At 39.2% G+C, this 19547-nt stretch overlaps 1 protein-coding gene across 1 annotated transcript in view; it reads right to left on the bottom strand.

The window, feature by feature from the left end:
• The window catches only part of SYT3 (synaptotagmin 3), a 148888-nt gene extending 138519 nt beyond the window's left edge, over nucleotides 1-10369 (bottom strand). The window contains exon 1 of the mRNA XM_075191713.1: nucleotides 10011-10369. The gene's annotated coding sequence lies outside the window, so the exon portion shown is untranslated. The remainder of the gene's footprint in view (nucleotides 1-10010) is intronic.
• Between the last annotated feature and the right edge of the window lie 9178 nt (nucleotides 10370-19547).

Consider the following 19547-nt stretch of genomic DNA (forward strand, 5'->3'; position numbering starts at 1 on the left):
TTTCCTTAGGTAATAGCTTAATGAAGGTGATCTGAATAGTTCTTAGGAAGACATCAACTTAAGGAGGCGATGTGCAAATGGGAGAGTAGGGAGTACTTTGACCTGACATTTCAATTTTATACTTCCAAATCCTGATGCATCTCAAAGGGTGTAGCTATAGTCCATGCTCTTACTGTACTAGTACTTGCGTACTTTTGAGAACCCCCTCTGGGACGGGAGATCTCAGTGATGTGGTCTGAGGGCGTGGTCACTGTAATCACGTCATTAGGCCCTGCCCCTTCTGCAAAATGACACAATGTTTGGACTATTGCAGCAGCAGGCGGGGCTATGATGACACAATTCTCTGTGAATCACGTCATTAAGATCCGTCCCCTGCTCAAGTCACTAAGGAAGTGACAGGATTGGGGAACTCCCAGACATTCGGGAGTCTCCCAGAACATTCCGGGAGAGTAGGCAACTATGACTGAATGCCACTGACACACCTCTCAAAGCGCAATGGGCCATTTATCAGACACGTGCTGCTGAAAATACAGCTACATGTTGTACACCTGTGTAACGGGACAAATCATTGCATTAGACACAAAATTAGGTCACGCCAATGCACTTGTGACCAACTTTAAATCAGGCCCAAAGAAAGAACAATGGTAAAACATGACAGGCTCAGCGTTTCGCCACTGTACCCTAAGTGTCCCATCATGTATGGAAATGTATAAATGTATAAAGAATAATTTTGCACTGAAACAAAATAGCTTCTAGTCTCTTATTATAATAGTTCATTTAAATTAAAGTAAAAGATTATACACACTATTCAAATTGAAAGCACCAATCCCACATAGAATATTTTTTTCTTCTTCTTTAAGTATCTCTTAAGAATGCATCTTAGCTATCCTCCGACATATTATTATCTCGTTAGTCTGCTCACAGCTCTCAGCATGTCATGTGATGGCAATGGGTGGAGAGGCAGGATGTCATTGTGCAGACAGAGCTCAGAGGGGTGTTTCTAAGCATCTCTGCTCACTACATGAAGTGCCATGTGACTATGGTTGCCACGGTATTCGAGCATCAAAAATCATTAATAGCAGCTTGAAGAAAACAAAACAAAGGAAACTGGCCATAGTGATTTATGTGAAAAAAAACCACCTGATTATTTTCATGGGATTGCTGCTTTAAAAAAATGAGTCTCTTCAAATTAAAAAAAAGGTCACTCCCTTATTTAAAAAATAACTTGCAAATCATTGTTAATCATTTTTGTGCTGCTGATATATGGTGAAAACAACATCTAAACTTGCCAGATTCTTTTTAGTACTTAGGGTTAACATTTTTCAAATAAAACACAAAATACTCAAAGTAGCTGCAGCTGCCTGACAATTTCTATTGGCAGAAGAGACGTAGTTAAAACCCAGACTACTATATTACAAAAATGTTCTCCACACACTGTAGATGTGTTGGTGGGGAAGGGACACAAACGAGAGTAGGTTCTTTATTTCCACCAGAAGGAGCAATAATACATCTTCAATTACGGCCAATTAATTAAAAAGCAAAAAAAAAGTTCCCTTTTGTCCTTTATTCGCAAAAGAAAGAAAGGAAATTTGTTCTCCTGGAAGCCCTGTGAGAGACAGATGTAATGATGAGCAAATGCTACAAAAGCTACAGACTGTTGTTAAATCACAGGCACAGCGGGAGAAGAAAGAAATCAGTGTCTGCTTTACAGTGTGCACCAATGTGAAAAGGTTAGCAGATACCACCTACTGCTACCTATTGTACCTTACATGTATGAGCCGCGCTGTCTGCTCTGTCTTCGTGTTATTAACTGTATGCTAAACAATTGGCCCAAGTTCCTAGTATAATACACTTTATCCCTGTGCTATATTGGCAAGTAGGAATACTAAGGGGTTGATGTATTATATCCATTAGTATTGTGTATTTTGCAGTAAGAATAAAGCCGTATGACAAATGCGTGTACATATAATAAAAACATGTTTGAAAGCAGCAAAATGTCTGTACAAAGCGCTTACCTAACAGAGCTAGATGCTGGGATAAAACACTATCTGCTTTTCATATATTTCTGTGTAGTTTAGTTATTGCAAAATTCTGCCCAAAATATATGTGAAGGGAGGAGCGGGAGGGGTAGCAAAAGGGAGCAACAGGGCAATTGTCTGGGGCCACTCTTGCTGTTATAGATGAGGTCTGGCTCTAAAATAAGGGGCCTGATTCATTAAGGATCTTTACTTAAGAAACTTCTTATTTCAGTCTCCTGGACAAGACCATGTTACAATACAAGGGGTGCAAATTAGTGTTCTGTTTTGCACATAAGTTATACTGACTGTTTTTTCATGTAGCACACAAATGCTTGATAGCTTATTTGTACACTGAAATTTAAAGTTGATATTTGTGTGCTACATGAAAAAACAGGCAGTATTTAACTTATGTGCAAAACAGAATACTGATTTGCACCCCTTGCATTGTAACATGGTTTTGTCCAGGAGACTTAAATAAGAAGTTTCTTAAGTTAAGATCCTTAATGAATCAAGCCCCAGGTCTGGATTTCTTTTGAAGCCACAATAGTGCACTCAGAAATCCACATCCACCTAATATAGCACCTATATGCCCATATGGTTATTTACTTGGTCTCATTACCAGCAAACACACAACAAATATCCCCACAAGGTTTTGAAAGAGAATTATAAATGTGGTACATGATGGTTCTGCTATAATATAGCCTAGATCAGTGGTTCCCAAACTTTTGCAGTTCGCGGCACCCTTAGAGTCTCCAAATTTTTTCAAGGCACCCCTCCAAAATAATTATTGAGCAGTCCTGTTTTAGAAGTAGTTGGGTCAAAAAATTATAATAAGTATTTAGGTCAGGACAGAAATACTTATTTAGTTGTATGCAAAAATGCCCCCTCTGCATCCAGACACACTGCCCCCTCTGTATCCAGACACACTGCCCTCTCTCACACTGCCCCCTGTCACCCTGTCCCCCCTCCTCTGCCCTCTCTCACGATGTCCCCCTCCTTTGCCCTCTCTCACGATGTCCCCCTCATCTGCCCTCTCTCACGATGTCCCCCCTCCTCTGCCCTCTCTCACAATGTCCCCCCTCCTTTGCCCTCTCTCACGATGTCCCCCCGCCTCTGCCCTCTCTCACGCTGTCCCCTCCCTCTGCCCTCTCACGCTGTCCGCCTCCTCTGCCCTCTGTCACGCTGTTCCCTGCTCTGCCCTCTGTCACGATGCCCCCCCTCCTCTGCCCCTCTCACGCTGTGTCCCCCTCCACTGCCCCTCTCACGCTGTGTCCTCCTCCACTGCCCCGCTGTCACTCTCCTCTGCTCCGCTGTCACTCTCCTGTGCCCCTCTGTCTGCCCCGCTGTCACTCTCCTGTGCCCCTTTGTCTGCCCCGCTGTCACTCTCCTGTGCCCCTCTGTCTGCCCCGCTGTCACTCTCCTGTGCCCCTCTGTCTGCCCCGCTGTCACTCTCCTGTGCCCCTTTGTCTGCCCCTCTGTCACTCTCCTGTGCCCCGCTGTCACTCTCCTGTGCCCCGCTGTCACTGCGGGAGAGAGGAGGCTGCTGGGTCCCGGCGCCCGGCGGATTGGTAAGTTTATGTGTTCTTTGTTTTTTTTTATGTCTGGCTCGCGGCACCCCAGTGACAGTGCCGCGGCACCCCTGGGAGCCGCGGCGCACAGTTTGGGCTTGCCCCCAGGGTAAACCTTTACCAGCCTACCCTAAATATGTTTCTACTAAATGATAAAGCATTTCTAAACCAGATAGCAACAAAACAAACACCCATCCTATCAAAGTCCCGATTGCGAAATGCGTTAGCCGAGTGATTTCTGAATCTCTCTTTGTATGTTGCTGTAACATCTGAACATTTTTTGTGATGAGCCTAATACAACAGAGAGTTTAAGGTATTTAGTGCTGCACGTGTTGCTTTTCAGCAGGGTGGGCAAAACAATTTTCTTTTGCACCCACAAAAGAAAAAAGAAAATGAAGAAGTCACTGGCTGTAGCCATCATCTATTTTACAGTCTTGCTCCAGAGTGTTTATTGTTTATGTATATCTTATCTTGTATTTCCTCCAACCCTTAGTTGAAAGGTTGAAAGAAAGAAAGAAATATTTTTTTCTGCATTTCTGTTCCACGCCAACTTCTTCTTCTTTGAGTAAGGATGAGGTACAGGCAGAGAGCGCAATGTGTCACAATGAATCACATCCTCTGCATTTCAAATGCTGTGACTGATTGCAAATTTAATGCAGGTATAACTATGGGAGTCCGTAATATGTGGAACAGTTGGAAGAAGGAAAAGCATATGTAATACTGAGAGAGAGACGAGCCAGTATATGTGGTTTCAAAAATATAGCAATTTACTTTAATTGGTGACAGTAATCCTGGTGAATCAAACATAACTACAAAAAAACTAAAACTAAAAAAGTTCAGAAACAAAACTACCCTATAAGACACGATCTGGTAGCCCTGTACTTACTAGCGTTATATTAACACTTAAACTATAGAGTTGTGGCATGGTTAGAAGTGAGCAGCGCAATTGACGCAGTCGGCGCCAAGTGACGCGCATTCATTCACGCCATTGGTTTAAACAAAAGTGCCTCTTGCTGCAAGTGTTGGTGAAGCTAAAGCAGCTAATGCTATTTAGTGCACCATTCATAAGGCACTGATATCTGGTGAATTGAGAAACTTTATTCCCATGACTATTGGTTTAGCCTGTATATTGGCTGCATACAGTGCAGGTAATTTAAGTGCAAATCATCCCAGTTGCCGTGCAAAATCAACTTTGGTCCCACTGTTGTGCTTCTATCTACTCAAATGTATCTAGATTTCTGCCAAAGTTGAATAGAACGAGGCCACCGTTTGGAAAGTACTGAGCAGATGTACAGTGTACAAAGTTTTGTATAGTCTTCTCCAAACTGTTGTCACCAAGTTGGAAGCACACAATTCTATAGAATGTCATAGTATGCTGTAGCACTAAGACTACCCGTCACTGGAAGTGAGGGGCCTGGGTCAAGCCTTGAAAGACAACTCCAGACCATTATTCCTCTTCCATCAAACTTTACAGTTGGTAGTTTGCATTTTCCTGGCATCCACCAAACCCAACTTGATCTTTCAGAGGCGGTTTTGAACTCGTCAATGAGTGTTTGAACTAAGGACATGTGATTTTAGAGTGATCTGTGCTTCGGCACTCGGCAGTCCCATTCTGTGAGCTTGTTGCTCCATTTCACAATAGCAGAATTTACAGTTGAACAGGGCAGTTCTATCAGAGCTGAATATTTACCAACTGACTTATTGGAAAGGTGGCATCCTATGACTAGCCACTAAGCTCTTCAGTACCAGCCATTCTACTGCTAATGTTTGACTATGTGGATTGCAAGGCTGTATGCTTGGTTCTAAGCACCTGTTAGCAACACTAATTAGAAGGAGTGTCCACATACGTTTAGCTATGTAGTGTGAATAGGACTCTCAGGTTTTGGTTTCTTGTAATTCGCAACTTGAAATCTTTATATTCCCAGAATTCTGACTCTTGATGTACAATAATCATAGTTAAATGGGATTTTATAACTGTTATAATGTAGTGGCTATAACGGAATCAATGTATTGTAGCATGAATGTCCTGACTTCCAGATTAAAAAATATGTGATCCCTATTTATAAGCACCACGTAATGTTTGCTGTGCAGTATAATTATTAAGACCAATCGTGGTAACAACCTCAAAACTGAGCTTGGTGCTTAACTATATAATGTTACAAGCACCAATTTCAATGTATATTTAGCTGTACAATTTAAGTAGTATTGTACTCTAGCTAAATAAACACTGATTCTATCTATCTATCTAATATCTATCTAATATCTATCTATCATTCTCATATCTATCTATATATCTATCTAATATCTATCAATCATTCTCATATATATCTATCTATCTATCTATCTATCTAATATCTATCTATCATTCTCATATCTATCTATATATCTATCTAATATCTATCAATCATTCTCATATATATCTATCTATCTATCTAATATCTATCTATCATTCTCATATCTATCTATATATCTATCTAATATCTATCAATCATTCTCATATCTATCTATCTATCTAATATCTATCTATCTATCTATCCATTATCTATCTATCTATCATCTATCTATCTATCTATCCAATATCTCTTTCTCATATCTATCTATCTATCTATCCAATATCTCTTTCTAATATCTATCTATCTATCTATCTATCTAATATCTCTCTTTCTCATATCTATCTATCTATCCAATATCTCTTTCTCATATCTATCTATCTATCTATCTATCTATCTATCTATCTATCCATCCAATATCTCTCTATCTATCTATCTATCCAATATCTCTCTTTCTCATATCTATCTATCTAATATCTCTCTTTCTCATATCTATCTATCCATCCAATATCTCTTTCTCATATCTATCTATCTATCCAATATCTCTTTCTCATATCAATTTATCTATCTATCTATCATCTATCTATCTATCTATCCAATATCTCTTTCTCATATCTATCTATCTATCTATCCAATATCTCTTTCTAATATCTATCTGTCTATCTATCTATCTAATATCTCTCTTTCTCATATCTATCTATCTATCTATCTATCTAATATCTCTCTTTCTCATATCTATCTATCCATCCAATATCTCTTTCTCATATCTATCTATCTATCCAATATCTCTTTCTCATATCTATCTATCTATCTATCTATCTATCTTTCTCATATCTATCTATTTATCAAATATGGGATCATTATTTAATGCTATCAGCCCAATAAGGGTACTCCTTGTAGCCCTGTTTTATAAAGAACATATTAATTAATGTGACACTCAATCTTAGTCTAATATCATGTGCATTTGATATATTTTTCATAACCTTTTTCTAAGGGTAATTTGGTATCCTGGTGGGTTCAGAATCATTCTTAATGGTTTCACTGTCTGCAATAAAGTACTATCCCTTTGATGACACTTCAGATTATTATTATTAAAATCTTTGATGTTGCTGATTAACCTTCCTCTTATCTTAGAGAATGACCTATTCTGTTATTTAAAAACTGGTTGCTAACAAAAAATATCCATATACAGCTTTTTTCTACTAAACATGCAACTATTTATATAAATGACTGATCCTTTTATAGTATAAAAATGTAACCTAATCAGAATTTCCTCACAACTAAGACCTTCTCGTTAAACACTTAATTTTAATTATAGAGTAGGATCTTCAAAAGCAAAATAATAATATTTAGCACTGTCACCCACAATACAGATTAGATGACTTCTTTCAGTGGTTCATTTTTGAAGCTACAGTATATTGATTCAATGTATTTGTTATTGACTAGATATAGTGCTACTCCTGTCCTAGTATCTCCAAACCAGCCATTTCTTCCTTCTCAGTATTACAAATCATAAACACACATATAAAACTTTGTTTTTCCATCATGCCCAGTGTAAATAAACAACGAAAACACACACTCAACAAACACATTAAAACCCTCTTAATTACTTGTGCCGCTGTGTTTTCTACTGCGGTAAGTGTTTAATGATTGCAAATGTTTCACAGAGAATTGAAACTAAAACATGGAATATAGAATCAAATAGAATAATTTCAAAAGAAAACAAAAAAGTCATTTAATTTCTAAAGCAAAGGCTGAGCAAATCAATGAGCAATCTCCAGACAAAATATCCAGAAAACAACAAACTTCACATTGACTAAAACAAAAACACATCTGTCAAATTTTTTTTTTTCCTGGATACAATTCCTCCCTGTGCTCATTAATTATTCCAGAAGTCTAAACATAATTTACTCATTCAGCTAAACATTCTTGACATGACAAAAAATATACTGTATATACCATTTATATCTGATGACTTAAGAATAGGATAAGTAGAGATGAACTATTCTTAAAACAAACAAAGACATAAAATATGATTTTGCTGGTTGGATTTGGAGTAAATTATTGATATCTATTGACGTTATGAGCAGCAGTCATTTAATGTATAGACTTAAAGAGGTTGCAGCTCATGTCTCTGGCATTAAATTCAGAAAGAGCAAACATCACTGTTGTGCAAAATTGATGCTACATGTACAATTTTTGTCAATTTGGATAATATGGCAAAGTGAGCTGATAAAGCAGGCAAAAATGGTCTTTCCTAATGGCTTTTGGATATAAAGTAAACCGGAAAAATGATAAGGATGGAAGGGTATTAAGAGGCTTGGATTATGTCAGGCTACAAGTTGTTATTATATGTAGACTAGATGAAAACATGCTCAATGGCACAATTCTACAGGTGATTTCAACTATGCCTGATCCACAACATTCCAAGTAGAGGCAGTATGACAGCTGTGGTAGCCTGCAGTGATTTGGGCTATAATGCATGCCTAGTCTGGATTGACTAAATAGGACATCAGCACCACGGACAGCGATCTGTTATGACAGTAATCAAATAAGCACAAATTTTAGCAAAAGCAACCCACACAGCACACATGACATAAAAGTAATCAGCACTAAGGTACTCTTGAAACTCACGGTGTACTTTGTTGGGTGGGAATATTAGCAGATGGCAAAAAGACTGCAATCACTGCACCAAAATATCAAATGCTTAAACTGGTAAGACTGAGTGGAGAGGGCACACAAAATCTTAGGTATGAGCTGACAGTTTACTAAACCGAAAGCAAACAAATAACAGTACAGGCAAAATATTTGCAGTACAATATTATGCTGATAGTTATTGCACTTGTGCAAGCTTTATTTCCTACTGTATAGATTGTGCTTTGTTTGCAATGTCATTTATATTTTACTTTATACAATTATCCCACAAAAAAGTCAACAATTGCATTTGATGTATTATCCTGAGTATGTTGCATCGCAGTATTAATAGATAACTGGAATTAAGTCAATTATCAAGCATCACTAAAAAGTATTTTCCTTATTCTAAGCAGAAAGCAACAGCCACATGGGTGTAAAACCGTCAGTCTTTTTAATATGTCCAGCCAGCGATTAGTAAGTCAATAGTGTCATAACCTTACCTGCTCTGTTGAACATATTACAACCATATACCCCCCACCCCACTTCTGACACCATCTACAACGCTGTGCTACAGTGCTATATGTCATAGTTCAGTATCAAATGAACAAGGTCTAAAATATTTCTGCATCGTGTCTATTCCAGCACAATTCTAGGGCAACAGGCTCTTAAAATTTAGGTCACATCATTACATATGACTTCATCCACAGACATGTTCTCCTGCAGCAATGGATCATTAAATGGGGGGGAATACTGTAGGTGGTCTGGTAATCAGCCTGAATAGGATGCAGCATGGAATCCCCCCCCCCCCCCCCCCGTGTTGCCCCTCAATAAGGAACAATAAATAAATAAATAAACATCTTGCTGTCAGTGATAAGGTAAATCCTCCTGACCTGCCAAGCATAACCTTTGTGCTGTTGTACCTTTTTCAGTGCAAGTAAGGATTATTCCTCTCAGAGGTCTCCCAGACGCTGGGGGGGGGGGGGGGGGGGATAAAGCAGGCAAGCCCCTGCACCTGAAAGACAGCCTGGAGTATGTGTAGGAAAGGATTTGCAGATTGCATGGATACACAGCTGGGATGCCAGCTCCTGGTACACATGTATTGTCTGTGGGCTCCTGCTTTCATTTACATCCTAATTGAATTAGACCACTGTTGGCACAGCATGCAATTGCTGTTCTATTGTTACCAAACCCACTGCAATAATAATAATAAAAAAAAATCCTTACTTAGATCTTGTCTAAATAATAGGCTTGTCGGGCTATGGGCATGACTCTGCCAGCTTCTCTAATTACAGAGTGTCTCCCTTAGCTGAAACCCCCCACAAGCATCTTCCCTTGAAAAGGGGGTGGGAGCTTCTTACCCTACCTCTACCAGGATGTGGATACCCCCCATGCATTGGTTATAGAGACAGATAAACATAACATGACATCAGACATTGACAGTGTTTGCGGTAGATTCTTACCTGCCTGAGCTTGCATTCTTTCAATGAGGCAGGACTCTAGCAGATCTGGGTGAAGGGAAAAAAAAAAAAATCATTCATCCCCTTCCTGTTTCAATTCGCCGAGTCACAGTTCTTCCAGGAGGACTGTCCCTCCCTCTCTGTCATACTCTAGTTGTGGATGTAGAGTAGCATTTGGGTCACAATCCTCTGGATCCTATTCCTGGATGGATGTGCTAGCTCCCAGTCTTGGCTGTGCAAAGGCTGTGTAAATCTCTCCCTCTCTCTCTCTCCTTCTCCTTCTCCCCCTCTCTCTCTCTTTCTCTCTCTCTCTCTCTCTCTCTTCTCGCTTCCTTGCCTCTCATTACTACTGCATGCTGAGAGGGAGCGAAGCCTGTCCTGGAATTCACTTACTCTTCTGTATGCTGTACAGCAGATAGATGGCAGCCAGGATCCTTCTGAAGCTGACTTGTCAGGAATAGGAAAACACTCAGACATAATCCAGGAGGCGATGGCACCTGTTTAGCTGCACTATTCAATTTATATGAAAATAACCTATTAGCACTTGTACGGGCTCTGCGGAGAATAGTGTAACATCACAGACTGTGACTGCATTACAGCCCAGCATTGGTACAAAAAAAAAACACTCTTTGTATATTGAAATGTCTAAAATCTGTAGGAGATTCAGTGAATTTAAAACAGATAACGTGCTATAGTTTGCTTCATCATGTGGGACAGAATAGGACCATTATGAAGTGAATCTACTATAGCCCTTTTGGTGCAAAGTACTCTACCAAGACGACTGCACCAGGCTCTTGATATAGATTGCTTTTAATTTATATGGTATGTGTGTTAGGGAGAAGTGGAAATTATACATTTATTACAAATACCTATCTGCAGTGAATCCTGCTAACAAAGAAAAAAAGTTGTGACATTATGATGAGGGAAATGATATTACATGACACATAAGTGACATTGGGAACGATTTGGGCGTTATTTGGGTACATATATTAATATCTATGGTTACAAAATAAATATTAAAATTCTATGCAGCTAAATAAAATAATGCCTAGCTACCGCAGTTGAGCCAAGTGTTAAAACAATGAGAGCCTACATCACAACAAGGCAAAAGCATTTCTCTTTTTACGAAGATACAAATGCTTTTGAAATACTCCAATACTAATAACACTAATTAGGCAAAGGCCAGCCAGTTTCCACAGTGTTTTCCACAATAAACAGTGAAACAAACAAGGTATTTATACCTGACACTCCTCCCACAGCCCTAGCTTGATCGGCAGGTGACACACCCACCTTCTCTTTAAGAGAGAACTCCCACTGGGCTGCTCTATTCGTGCTGACTTTGGGCACACTCTGTCAGTTTGCTGTGGGAGACAGCACTTTCAAGGCATGTCAGTTAAACCAAACTTTAAACTATTATTTGTCACACATATGTCTTCCACCTGTTTATTTTTAAACTAGGCGCATTGCTGCACAAACGTTTTACTTTGCTTGCATGCTTTCTCTGCGTATTGCCAGCTAAATGCCTCCCTTTGTTACAATATATACACACACACACACGACAAGGTCATATCATGCTGAATACTTCTGCGGCATTCACATACAAACACGATCCATGACTTTTACTAAAATGCAATAAAGGTTGGATTGTTTGCCTGTCTGAAAGAAAAACACTGCACCTGTAGGTTTTTATTAACTTATTTTGCCTCAAATCCACCTCCTCACCCAGCCCCTCCTTAATCCCAGTACAATAAATTTTAAGCAAATGTGAAGACAAACATCAACCAATCTAATATCTTAAAATAGAAAGATGTCTGACGCCCATGTAGCTTCTGTGAGGAAAACGAGATACACGTTTGATAAGGTTTCTTTTCTATTTTAAACAGTATGACTTTAGTATAACTTTATGATGTTTTAACCCCTTCACCGCTGAGACTTTTGTCGCCCCCATGCTAAGCATATTATGGTACTTTTTGGGCTGGTCACATTCCAACAACAATATCAGTAATTTTTTTCATGCGGTACTCACACATTTTACCATGTTTTGTTTTTTTTCCAGAAGACTTTGAATTGGCAGAAAATGTCAATGGTTTGCTTATGTCTCTTGACAGAAAATCTATCTAAAATGGCCAATAAAGTGTTGTGAATTTAAATTGCAAGAAAGTCAGTTAGAAGCAAGTGTGTGTGTGTGTGTGTGTGTGTGTGTTTTTTTCTCTAAACACAACCAAGGAATAGACTGTGGATCTTGCTTTGGCATCAATGTACCTTTCCAAAACAGCAAAAAAAAAGCAATATTCTACACATCGTTTTTTAGAATGAAATCTGCACTTTAAAATGATACTTTTTTTTTTGCTAGTTTGCACGGTCTTGAATGCAATGCATAAAATTTGTAGGAATAATATGGGTAGCCCATTTTTGAAAAATAGACAACCTACCATATCAAGCGAGGCAACCCCTAAGTTTATTGAAGCCAGGATGAGGTTGACCTGGGCATTATAAACCCATCCATCTCTGGTCTTTGAAATGCTTTCTATAGTGTAGGGTGCTATTTTCTGATGATCACCATAAAATAACTACGACATTTGAAAGAAGGTAATATCCACCGATGATGTCATTATGCGCTGCCTTTCCCCAACCCCAACCACAAGGAAGAACTTGAAAAGGGCAAGTATAATTTGTGCTACTTTGAACCCCTTGTGGGCTAAGAATGAGTGGGACTTCACACTTTTAAGTTGCATATGCAGGATGAGTGCCAATCAACCTTAGCACTCAAGGGGTTGAAGGACAACAAAACTCAAAAAAATAACTTTTCCAATATTGTACAAAACAATTAAGTCTATGTAGTGCTCCATCCCACACAAATGTTTCCATTATAGTTTACTTTAATATTTTGATTACCTTTAATAAGTTATGTGTTATCCCAAAGAGACTAAAACTGGTTGCAAGAAATAGTGTTTCTTTTATTTAAAACCTTATGTGAGTACAGCATATTATCAGAGGTACTGACATGTGACACTAGATTAGGGATGTGCACCGGCCACTTTTGGTGTCTCGTGTTTTGTGTTTTGGATTCGGATTTGCTTGAGGTTTTGGGTTCGGATTTGTTTCGCAAAACACCTGACGAAAGGTTTTGGTTCGGATTTAAGGTTTTGGATTCGGATTTATTTTGAAAAAAACATAAAAAATGTTAAAATCAAGTTTTTTTGTTTATTTTCACTCCTACGCTATTATTAACCTCAATAACATTCAATAACAATCATTTCCACTAATTCCCAGTCTATTCTGAAAACCTCACAATATTGTTTTTAGTCCAAAATGTTTCACCGAGTTAGCTTTCTGGACTGCATAGTGCAGTGGTCCCGTTACCCAATTTAGTACCGGGGCCACAATACCTCCTCCAACTTTCAAGTGTAGTGTTTATAATTTATAAAAACTACAGTAGTTATAGCACGTCAATAACACTTGTTTTAGACAACCATGGTACAGAGCATTCATCATTGAGATCCCATCAAGTATGTGAAAGACAGACAGCGTCTAAGTGTTATTTGTTGACTTTGTTAACCAAAAAATTGTCCCTGTTGCAAATATTCGTGCAATGAAGAGTGACTTTTTCATTTAAAGGCTCAAGCTTTCAAGTGTAGTGTTTATAACTTATAAACACTACAGTAGTTCTAGCACATCAATACCTCTTGTTTTTGATTATGACAGGGCATTTTACTTTTGGTTTGATTAGTAGAATTTGTTTTAATTTTGTTTTACTTTGTGCTCATGGCAAACGACTATTGAATGGTCACATAATGCCAAAAAAAAGAGTTGCAGGATGGAATTGTCCTTGGGCCCTCCCACCCACCTTTATGTTGTTGAAATAGGACATGCACACTTTAACAAACCAATCATTTCAGTGACAGGGTCTACCAAACAACTGTGGCTGAAATGATTGGTTTGTTTGGGCCCCCACACCAATAAAACAATTCATCTCTCCCTGTACAAACTAAACAGGCTCTACTGAGGCAAGATGTCGTCCTCATCCTCAACCTCTGATTCCTCTCCCCCTACAGTGTGTACTTCCTCCTCCTCACACATTATCAATTCGTCCCCGCTGGACTCCACAACCACACGTCCCTCTGTACTATCTGGAGAGTAGTGCTGTACTTGATTGAGGAATTGATAATTCATTTTCATGAACATCATTTTTTCAACGTTGTGAGGAAGCAACCTCCTTCTCCGCTCACTGACCAGGTTCCCCGCTGCACTAAAAACTCTTTCCGAGTACACACTGGAGGGGGGACAACTCAGGTAAAATAGAGCCAGTTTGTACAGGGGCTTCCAAACTGCCTTTTTTTCCTGCCAGTAACAATATGGACTGTCTGACATGTCTATTTGGATGGTGTCAGCAAAATAATCCTCCACCATTTTTTCTATTGTGACAGCATCCAATGCAGCAACAGTAGACATGTCTGCAATGGTTGGCAGGTCCTTCAGTCCGGACCAGATGTTATCAGCATCCCTGCCAGCGGGTCTTTTAGGAAAACTGAGCTTTTTTCCTCGCAGCTTTATCCTCCAAATTTTTGTTTTCCATTATATGTAGCACAAGAGAGCATACCCCTAAGCCACACACACTCGGCAAAGCCTTTAAAAATGATATGCGGCACAGGAGAGTACCACTGGACTTATACTGCTGAATCAGTGAACTTTGTAATATTACAGTACCACTGGACTTATACTGCTGAATCAGTGAACTTTGTAATATAGCAGTACCACTGGACTTATACTGCTGAATCAGTGAACTTTGTAATATAGCAGTACCAATGGACTTATACTGCAGAATCAGTAAACTTTGTAATATTGCAGTACCAATGGACTTATACTGCAGAATCAGTGAACTTTGTAATATTGCAGTACCACTGGACTTATACTGCTGAATCAGTGAACTTTGTAATATAGCAGTACCAATGGACTTATACTGCTGAATCAGTGAACTTTGTAATATTGCAGTACCACTGGACTTATACTGCTGAATCAGTGAACTTTGTAATATAGCAGTACCAATGGACTTATACTGCAGAATCAGTGAACTTTGTAATATTGCAGTACCACTGGACTTATACTGCTGAATCAGTGAACTTTGTAATATAGCAGTACCAATGGACTTATACTGCAGAATCAGTGAACTTTGTAATATTACAGTACCAATGGACTTATACTGCAGGATTGTTTTTGGATATTTTTTTTAATTAATTTTTTTTATAATTATTTTATTTTATTTTTTTTATAACTTTTTTAAAAAAATTTTTTAACTTGGGAATAATGGGGAAATAACAATGCCCTTAGAAGGACAGAGCACAGGACACAGCACCACTGGACTGAACAGGACACAGCACAGGACCCAGCAGCACCACTGAACTCAGAAGGACAGAGCACAGGACACAGCACCACTGGACTGAGCACAGCACAGAACTGAACAGCACAGCACAGAACTGAACAGCACAGCACAGCACAGCACAGCACAGCACAGCACAGCACAGTACCACTGGACTGAGCACAGCACAGCACAGCACAGCACAGAACTGAACAGCACAGCACAGAACTGAACAGCATAGCACAGCACAGCACAGCACGAGATATAGCAGGACAGAGGACCACCTAACACAACCTCCCTCTACCCTGATCAATGCCCGAGTGAAGATGGCGGCGACTAGCGAGGAATTTATAGAATACGAGTATCGCGAGATCCGACAGCGGGATTATGACTCAGAGCCTCGGTTTCAGTTTTGCAATTGGCGGGAATACCCGGATCTGTCTCGGATCCGGCTCGGATCGGCAACGTTCGGGTGGGATCGGATTTCAGATATCCGAACCCGCTCATCTCTACACTAGATCCATGGTGGATTATCAGAAAGTCAACTCTAACTCGTGACCATAGTTGCCTACTCTCCCGAAATGTTTGGGAGACTCCCGAATTTCTGGGAGTCCTCCCGGACAGCAAGTCAACCTCCCGGATCCTAATAATCTAAATATTAATGTGGTGGGGCAGGGCTTAGGATGCAAATCGAGTGTCATCGTGGCACCACCCCCTGCTATAATTAGTCAGAACGGGTGATTGCTGTTTAGGGGCGAGACCAGATGATGCGACACACCAACACGCCCACCTCCCCCCGATCTCCCAGAACCCTCTTTGTAATAGTTGGCAAGAATGCTGGTGACAGAGGAGACTTTCCATGACTTCAAGACTCACCCACCATACCAGAAGGTTCTGAAGGCATAGTCTTGGCAGTGCAGAGCTCTGAAACCTGCATGTGATGTATGCTCAGTCAAATGGGCTTATGGGCATGCCTGAAAATGATCTGACAGATATAAATTGGTTTCATTTTTGGCCAATGTGCATGTTTTGATCTCATCCCAAGTTACTGATTTCACCAGAGATATTGCTTTGCATGCCACCATTACAACTTGCCTGTTTGAAAGCTCTTGTTTCTTACCTTACACTGAATTGTGGAATCAAAGGTAAAGGGCCTTAAAGAGTCATTAAGGAAAGCAAGTAAATGTTCTCTGGTACAAACCATGTTACAATGCAAGGGGTGCAAATTAGTTTATTATTTTGCACATAAGTTAAATACTGACTGTTTTTCATCTAGCACAGAAATCTTGATAGTTTTATTTTTACACTGAAATTTAAAGTTGATCTAGAACATGCCCTACCCCAACTATAAATCTGTCCCCACATTTTATATTTACCTCCCCCTTCAATGCAACATGGTTTTGCCCAGGTGCAAAGTTACTCCTTTTGCTCTCATTAATGACTCAGACCAAAAGACAGCAGTGGTCATATAAAGTTGGACGCAAATCCCATTTTTGCTGTATAATATGCTTTTCTACTTCTGCGCGTGCGCACAAAGCAATCATTTCGAAACGAATGCTTTGTGTGCGCACGATTAGCATATTATATGGGAAAAATACAATTTGCGTCCAACTTTACATGACCCCCAAGGTGTTGTCCCAATAAATGGATTGTGGCAGTGAATAGGTTGTGACCAATTGCAATAACATGCACATGCAATAACAATGATGTTTTTACCTCTAATGTGTCGACTCATTTTGTATAACTCATCTCCTGTGGTCAGTGTCGGAAATGCAGTAATTATCCTTAACGACCAAACATTAGCAACAGTGGCCTCTGCCTCTGGCTAAAGCCAGGAAATAAAGTGAACATTCAATTAATACAGAATATCTACTAACATCTGATAAATTAGCTGGTATTCAGAATACAAATAAAGGCTACAAAGTGTCAATAATTATTTACAGGTTATAAATCTCTGTATTTTTTTAAAGTTCTGTTATCATTACTGCGAGCTGTGCCTAGAGACTTATATTAAAGGGGGTTTCCAATTTATATAAGCAGGTAGTGGGGGGGGGGCTGCATTCAGCAAAGAACATGCAAACCGCCATGAGATGGAACATAATTCTTAGCTTCACAGTCAACCCCATCTTGACACTAATCCATTAATTTACCTGAATAGACGTGCACGGCATCACAAACATTTGCATTTGTACAGCTCTGTAAAAAACCTTTAATAATAGCATAAGACATGTATGGTTTAAAAAGGATCCCTGCAATTTTGCTTGCTGAAATCTTTCAGCCTCGGTCCGCCCAATTATACAGTGATGTCAGAAAGTTTGTGAACCCTTTAGAATTCGGTCTGTATTGGTATTAATTAGGCCTGAAACTGGTTTTGATAGTAGATTAGGAGAATCTGAATATCAAAACTCCCAGCCCCTCTTTGGGATACAGCTTTGTGTTCGTGAAACGCGTGTGTGTTAAGAGATTCCAGCCACTGAAAAAATAGTTGTTAATGTTCAAAAAAAACTAAAAGGGATTACAAACTACAAATTAATGAATGAATTAATCTTCAGTAATTACAAATTACTGAAGATGTCAGCCTTGTCAATTAGGCAGTGTAGAAATGGACACACTTCAACAGCATTATTATTCTGCCTAGGAGTGGTCATCAGATAAATATTAATACAAGAGTAAGGAGTGTAGGAATCCAGGAAGATTTTATGGTTTATGCCAATGTTCATCATTTGTGCATAGGAGTATATTAGCCACGAGTAAGGTTGCAGCTGAATTTCATGCCCACCAAGTTTCATGGTCGGTAGAATTTTGAATTTCCAGCACTACAATACTAAGTTCTGTTCTTTTGTCTCAACATTCCATGGAATGACATTGCTCATTGTTTCTGTTACTCCTCCATTCCGCACGTTGTTGAGTTGAAGTGACGACTGTGTCAATTCATTCTGCTCCGAGGTATGGTCGGGGCAGGGCTGGCAACGTTTTGTTATTGTCTTAATAAACAATAGAGAGAACATTCAAGTAACCTTTATTCACTACATAGAGCATTCTAGTGACCCAAATAAAATGCGGAGAGCATTCTAACGATTTCTATAGAATATAGGCAGCATCTTAATGACTGATATGCAAATACAGATAACATCTTGATAAACAATATACATTCAGAGAATATTAAAAGTGATCTCTATACAATACAGAGAGCATTCTAGTGACCAAAATAAAATGCAGAGAGCATTCTAATGAGTGCTATACAATGCAGACAGCATTTTAATGACTTATATTCAATACAGGTAACATCTTGATAAGCAATATACATTCAGATAATATTTTTAATGATTTCTATACAATACACGGACCATTATCATGACCATTAGTCAAAACACAACGCTGCTATTCAATGCAACCCGGTTCAGAGGCAACTGTAAATGACTAACCTGGTTGTTTTTTTTTTCTTTGCTAGTTGTCCGAAGAGCTTCCATTTTGTATGTTCTTTTTTCCCTGTATCTTACAATTGCGATTTGCAGGTTAAATAAACAATGTGATGCTTCTGTTGGCATAAATAAATAAACAAATCAATAGGTGATACTTCAGCCCAAAGCAGTGAGCTCTCCAGGCTTGTCACACTGAACGAGTGAGTGATTGCAAAGCCCAATGATTTTCCTGCATTACAGAGGCCATTGATAACACCCAGACATTACCTTGTTACTCGGAGAAAAAAACACTAAAGCAGTATAAGTAATCAACTTAGGATAGGATTGTATATGATGCATGTTTGTTTGCTTAAAACAAGATATTGAAAATATAGGACTATCGATAACTTTCCATACAGCTCATCATCATCATCTATTTATATAGCGCCACTAATTCCGCAGCGCTGTACAGAGAAATCACTCACATCAATCCCTGCCCCATTGGAGCTTACAAATTAGGTAATTAGGAATGCTTAAATAATTTGCTGGGAGCGAAACTTAAAAATTTGACCAGATTTCCAAATTAACAGAATCGATTTGGGGATATTATCTAGAGAACTGCTCCTCATTCCAATTATCAGGTTGAAACAGTGTTTCGAGCCCAATATTTTTGGTGGTTTGGTGGCTAGCACTTCTGCCTTACAGCACTGGGTTCATGAGTTCAATTCCCAACCATGGCCTTATCTGTGAGGAGTTTGTATGTTCTCCCCATGTTTGCGTGGG

This window comes from Mixophyes fleayi, chromosome 11 (assembly GCF_038048845.1).
Source record: "Mixophyes fleayi isolate aMixFle1 chromosome 11, aMixFle1.hap1, whole genome shotgun sequence".
Classification (NCBI taxonomy): Eukaryota; Metazoa; Chordata; class Amphibia; order Anura; family Limnodynastidae; genus Mixophyes; species Mixophyes fleayi.